Source organism: Liolophura sinensis, chromosome 10 (genome assembly GCF_032854445.1).
Source record: "Liolophura sinensis isolate JHLJ2023 chromosome 10, CUHK_Ljap_v2, whole genome shotgun sequence".
NCBI lineage: Eukaryota > Metazoa > Mollusca > Polyplacophora > Chitonida > Chitonidae > Liolophura > Liolophura sinensis.
The window spans coordinates 18,177,460-18,184,473 of record NC_088304.1 but is presented as its reverse complement, the minus strand read 5'-3'; positions in this window follow the sequence as shown (position 1 = coordinate 18,184,473).

Sequence of the window (7,014 nt, the reverse complement as noted above, 5' to 3'; positions counted from 1 at the left end):
ACCTTATCACACCATGCTTGTGCGACTATAGTTAATCACACATCTGTGAGCCCAACCCACAATCAAACATTTTAAACAGTAAATCTTTTGAAAGTTGCGATGTTGAATCATTCCCCAAAGCATGCCGAGTTGTATTTTTTCAAGAAAAATTTAAATAAACGAAGGTTATTTTAAATGATGTAAATCGTGGGAGGAAAGTTAAATGTCAATATTTGCAACTGTTCGCATTGATGGAAAGTGAAAGTAAAATGTATGCTTATCTTTAAATCCATCAATACCATGACTTATATAACATATATGCTAAATATTAATTTACCATACGTAAAATACTGGATTGTCCGAATGAAAATACCAGTAGACCTAGAAGATGTTACTTAAAACGAAAATATAGAGATTAAATCCAAGTTTTACTTTTCCCCATACGATTGAAATACTCTATACGTAACTAAATCTCGAGTAACGCCCTTTCTCGCGAGATCAGGAAGACAATTTGCTTGCAGGTGCCCGGCAGGTTGCGAAGACGTCTGGTTGTGAATTCTCGTGTGAAATGAATCTCTTCTCTTAATTAGCATACTTTATACAGGGATTATCACCTCAGATGTTCGCGCACAGGTCAGAGAAAGCCTCAAATTTGACGTGCGCCCCACTGACCCTCGGGATCAGTAGTAAGACCCCACGGTCAAGCAGTCAGACGAGGTACTGTTTTCAGGAACCTGAACTTACTCGACGCCCAAATTTTACCCTCAGCTTAGACAATGGTAACCAGGCAAATGCAGCCCTGGCGAAGAGGCCTGACTGTCGTATTCTTCTTCACCATGATCTGGATTAGTACGTGTCGAGGTGAGATTGATCCTGATTACTTATTTAGCTTGCGATTTTCGGTGAAATCTGTGAAATCCTTGCCTCTTACGGTCAATCACAACTTCATTCTGTACAATATGTACCCGTACGTGTATCATATTTGACTATAATACCTGTATATGTAAACATAGAAGGATGGAAGGAAAGGTGAATCATATCTGTGTTCGATGTCTGCTTTCTTTGTTTGTTGTTTTCTTTACATCATAGTGTGGTAAGCTTTGGATTATTTGCAGAAAATTCTGCCAATCTTCTCACCTGGTAAAGTGAATGCAGTACTGTTTACCCATAGAAATACTGTAAAGAAGCAGGGTACTAAGCTTGCAGTTATATTCGAGACATAGAAATTGGAAGCCAAAAAACAAGCAAAAATATATACCAGGGCCCCTGTTTATCAAGTACTCTTAAGAAGTTTGATAAATACGGGCCTTGGTATGGTACATGTTTCAAGAGGTGTTGATTTTATGAATTCTCATTTTCTGTCGCCAGGTGAGACAGGTAGTAATAAGCTGGACTGTCATGATGCTGAGGGAAATATTGTACCTGATGGGACTCAGTTCATCCCGGACAAGAAGGACCCTTGCCAGACATGTCACTGTGAGGACGGCTTCTCAATCATGTGTACTGCAGTGTCATGTTCACCCCCAGCTTGCATACACAAGGCCATTGAGGGCAAATGCTGCGAGTTTGTCTGCCTGGACAACTCCCCCACGGGCACCAGGCCACCTGGCCACAACGGTACAGGTGGAACACGCACTATAGGTAAGAACTTTACACAGGTAAACTGGCTGTAATTTTCTGAAAATTTTCACCTACCAGTCACCCTGTTTGGTAAAAAATCAGGTGAAATTATATGACTAACTTTAAATCAAATAATTTCTCATGTATTTTCACCAGCTAAGCACCCTGCTGTACGATAGTTCAAACAATACCATCCAACCTGAAAATCAGGGCACCAAGGGTGCAAACAGAGCACGTCCAGAAGGTACCGTGTCATATAAAGTTGGCGACCAGTTGGCTATGGTGCATCGCTTGCAGCCATACATCTGTCCCTTGAAATATAAGTACATGTAGTTCGGCTTGCATGCCGCTTAAAGCTAGTCTTAAGAATAACTAGTCAAAAACTGTAAATGAACAGAATATAGAATGCTTGACATCTCCGCAAGTTTCCATGGCTGATTGCAGTGGCTGATTCACGGAATTCACAAGTAGCACAGAAAATACATCTTATGTGTAAAGTTACAGGGGGCCTAGGTAAAATTGTTTACGTGTTCCTCAACAATTTTGCATCTATCATTACCTGTTCCTTTTCTTGGGAAGACAGGACTGTCTTTACTTCTTGTCATAATCATGGATGGGTAAATGGATTCTGCAGTTTTAGAGTTCTTTCATTTGGGAGATCACGGCCAAGTAGTTTTTACTCGTCTTGGGATCATTTTCTATTTTCCCTGCCTCCAGTAATATTTAGAATTTTAGGACCATGGTGGCATTAAGTGTTGCACAGCTCTCACTGGGCTGTTTATACAGGCAGGTGGGTTTTTCACCGATATCATAAATATGACATGCACATTGAGGTTTCTGTGCAGATCAAAGTCTGCGCATCTCTTGTGAAAAAGTTTTCTAGTGTCTTGTCATAACCTTGTGTTTTTTTCACTAACCAATGTCATTTGTGAAATATTCCTGACTTCAGTGTTAAACACCAGTAGGTTAATCAAACCAAATTAGAAAGGCATTATAGCAGAAAGTATTACATGCAATTGTGCAGGATAACCAAGGTTAATATGTGTTGGACAATTGATGTTCATAGGTGCCAAAGATGGAGTTTTTCCCATGAGTGGATTTCAAAGCCAGCACTATGAAAAATGTTAAATGAAAATTAAAGTGCTTCTTACTGCTTTTGTGAGTTGGGAAAGTAGTTTTTGAGATCATTTGTTGAATTGTGACACAGACTTGATAACCCTCCCACTTCCTACTTCCACAGGGAATCAGAATGTCAACATTAAAAAAAATCTTTAAACTTTGAAAGACCACTTTGCCATTATTTGTTTAATCCATAGATGTGTGTTTATCATTCAAGCAGCAAGTGCTCTGTGCCTGGAGTAAGCACTTCCTTCTCTGCTAATTTTGACAGCTATTGAAACTTGATGTATGGGCGAAGGCTTCTGATATAACAGTTGTCAAGGGTCATTTGGCAGCCATGTGCATTAACACGCTTGAGTGATTGTCATTTAAACCTTTTCTTGACTTTGTACATGTATTTAAGGGCCAAGAATTCTATATATATGTGTACTCTTTCAGGTCAGGTTAGTCTAAAATTCTACAAATGTGTTAATAAAAATAATATTGCTTTGATTATTTTGATAAGATGGAGCATCAGTAAATGGTTAGTATGATTCAAAACATTTCGGGATTAGCTGGTCTGAGGTCTGTAATTATTGAGATTAGCTAGTCTGAGGTCTGTAATTATTGAGATTAGCTAATCTGAGGTCTGTAATTATTGAAATTTGGTGTATCCATGAACGTTCCAACAGATGCTTGGATCTCCAGGTACCATATAAAGCATGGTTTTACATGTACCTGTAAAAATAATTGTGCCTTAACTCTTTGCTGATGATACTTTGTCTATTTGGATAGGATGTGCCAGTCTTCATGGCTAGCTCTGCAAACTGGTACATAACCTAAAATTTTGTGCATGACTTAGTGGCAGAATTTCTCTGATTATGTTAGCTCTTTTAATCTTAGAAAGATGTTTTGATCTCAGAAGAATATTTGGAATGTAGAATGATATCCTTTTGCAAAAAAAATCACATTTCAGCATCAAAAGTAAATTTTGATCACTTTTATCTGCCTTACTTGTCAAACTTTGTTGGGTTTGTTACGCCATATATAATAATGCCTACTCTGGTAGTCCAGCAACAGGTAAAGGTTGCATTTTTGCATTGTGTATGTGTGTGTGTGTATATTCAGAAAGAGGACGTGGTGTATTACAAAGCTGTAATATGTGGCATATTATAAAGCTGTAATATGAGGTGTATTTTAAAGCCGTAATGCATGGTGTATTATAAAGCTGTAATACATGGTGTATTATAAAGCTGTAATGCATGGTGTATTATAAAGCTGTAATACATGGTGTATTATAAAGCTGTAAAATGGGGTGTATTGTAAAGCTGTAATACATGGTGTATTATAAAGCTGTAATATGTGGTGTATTATAAAGCTGTTATATGAGGTGTATTTTAAAGCCGTAATGCATGGTGTATTATAAAGCTGTAATACATGGTGTATTATAAAGCTGTAATGCATGGTGTATTATAAAGCTGTAATACATGGTGTATTATAAAGCTGTAAAATGGGGTGTATTGTAAAGCTGTAATACATGGTGTATTATAAAGCTGTAATATGTGGTGTATTATAAAGCTGTAATGCATGGTGTAATATGAAGCTGTAATACATGGTGTATTATAAAGCTGTAATATGTGATGTGTTATAAAGCTGTAATACATGGTGTATTGTAAAGCTGTAATACATGGTGTTATTAGACAGCTAATGCCCCAGGAGCTTCAAAGGACCTGTACCCCTTGACTTACGTACATATTAACCCAAGACTGAAAGAGTTCAAGACTCATCAGACGACTGGAGATTAATTATTAAGAGCTTTATCAGTTGTCTAGCAGAAGCTGTCTGTTACGCTGACTGAGACACAGTCCTGCTCATTATGATTTACATATGTAAGGGTGTAGATATATGGCCTAGAGGGTTTTGTGGCTAGATTTGCTTGTGGAGAATCTGCTGTCTGTCTGCAAGGGTGTGATTGTTGCTTAGGTGATTATGTGTACCAGGGTTTAGCCAGCTAATGTAATAATAATAATAAACATTGAGCATTCACTAGAGTCATGATGCACATTACCCGTGTCAACGACACAATGTTGATGATGCATGATGATCTGTGGTGGATGTGTAATTTGTGTTTACATGTACGTGCTTGTGTACATTTCTGATACCCTAAACCACATGTCAAAAACATGGATTGCATGTATTGTTTATGCTGTGGTTACAGTAATATTCCTCCAGAGGTGTAACAGGAGTACAGTGTATAGTACATTAAATGTAATTCACTAATTGCATAGACCTGATAAACCATACAGTTTGAGGAGCAAACTGGTGACATTTTATGGACATTACGTACTCCTTTCCAGAACATGTGCTTTACTTCTTTCCAGAACATGTGCTGTACTCATTTCCAGAACATGTGCTGTACTCATTTCTAGAACATGTGATGTACTCATTTCTAGAACATGTGATGTACTCATTTCTAGAACATGTGATGTACTCATATCCAGAATATGCGCTGTACTCATTTCCAGAACATGTGCTGTACTCATTTCCAGAACATGTGCTTTACTTCTTTCCAGAACATGTGCTGTACTCATTTCCAGAACATTTGCTGTACTCATTTCGAGAACAAGTGATGTGCTCATTTCTAGAACATGTGATGTACTCATTTCCAGAACATTTGCTGTACTCATTTCGAGAACATGTGATGTGCTCATTTCTAGAACATGTGATGTACTCATTTCCAGAACATTTGCTGTACTCATTTCTAGAACATGTGCTGTACTCATTTCCAGAATATGCGCTGTACTCATTTCCAGAACATGTGCTGTAATCCTTTCCAGAACATGTGCTATATGCATTTCCAGAACATGTGCTGTACTCATTTCCAGAACATGTGCTGTACGCCTTTCCAGAACATGTGCTGTACTCATTTCCAGAACATGTGCTGTACTCATTTCCAGAACATGTGCTGTACTCATTTCCAGAATATGTGCTGTAATATGTGCTGTACACTTTTCCGGAATATGTGCTGTACATTTTTCCAGAATATGTGCTGTACTCATTTCCAGAAAGTGTGCTGTACTCATTTTCATTTTTGCATAAGACGACACTAGTTTTATTTTGTGTTTTACGGGCAAGCCAACACTGAAAAATTTCAATGAAAATAACACTGAAAAATCTCCTTATGTATTGTCCAGTCTGGAGTTTTTTTTATGATTTTTTCAGTTTTGCAAATCTTATTGATCATGAAGATATGTCTTCAAAAAAAAAAAAAAGTGCACATTTCCCACAGATTACAGGATTTTTAAGTTTTATTTTTATTTTTATACCCTGCTCTGACATTGGAAAAAGATTTATTCTGCCTGGAAAACAGTAATTTAAATTGATGTGGCCTTAGCCCCGATGTAAATTCAGATGCATTTTGTATACTTGACACCGGGAAAATACATCATTGGTGTTGATATAGGAAATGTACACATAATTTCAGATAAATCACCAATCAGAGAAATAAACATAATTTCAAATCAGCGATATACAGTCATGGCAACTGGCATTCCTCTTGATAATGTGTAAATGGTACAAGTAGTGCCTGCATCTGTAGTACTGTAAAGTAATCTGTCATTCATGTATTCATTTATGTCCTTTGATTTTAATCAATAATCAGTGACCTGATTGTGTGCACTTTTGCTGAGTGTAATGGACATTCCTCTATAAATCATTTAGGTGTAAATAAGCTCATATTGGTTAGCTGGGTGATATATTTCCTGCATTTCATTTTATAGCCTTCAAGGTTACATGAAACGCTTGGTTTTGTTTTTTGGGTTTTTTTCGTAAAACAGAGTATATGATGTGGCCTAAAATACAAAGTGCAGAAAAGAGCTCCTTAGCTTTCTTCTTGTTGCACAAAAATGGCTTTTAACCACAGTTCTTCTAACTCTGGAAATGAAGTAGTCTGCTGTGGTGACGTCAACAACTTTGTTGAGGGCAGAGCCAGAAAGCGGGCCGCTAAGCTTGTCCTGCATTCCCAGTATGTTAGTCGATGATGTCATTTCTGAATGCCGACCACTGAAGGAAAATAAGCAAGAAATTGACAGTTATTAAGAAATGTAAAATATGCCTTAGAGATGAATTTTATTTTCATGTTTTTTTTTTTGCATGTGTTCATTTTCTGAAAAGCCATACTCACTGTTTTGTAGTGCCTTTCCTTGTATCCTTTATCAAGATATTGGTAAATAATTCATTCATATATATATAGTTTGAGCCATGGGTCAGATGTATTGATGTTGTTATTGTTGTTACCAGATCCGACCACTGGTGGAA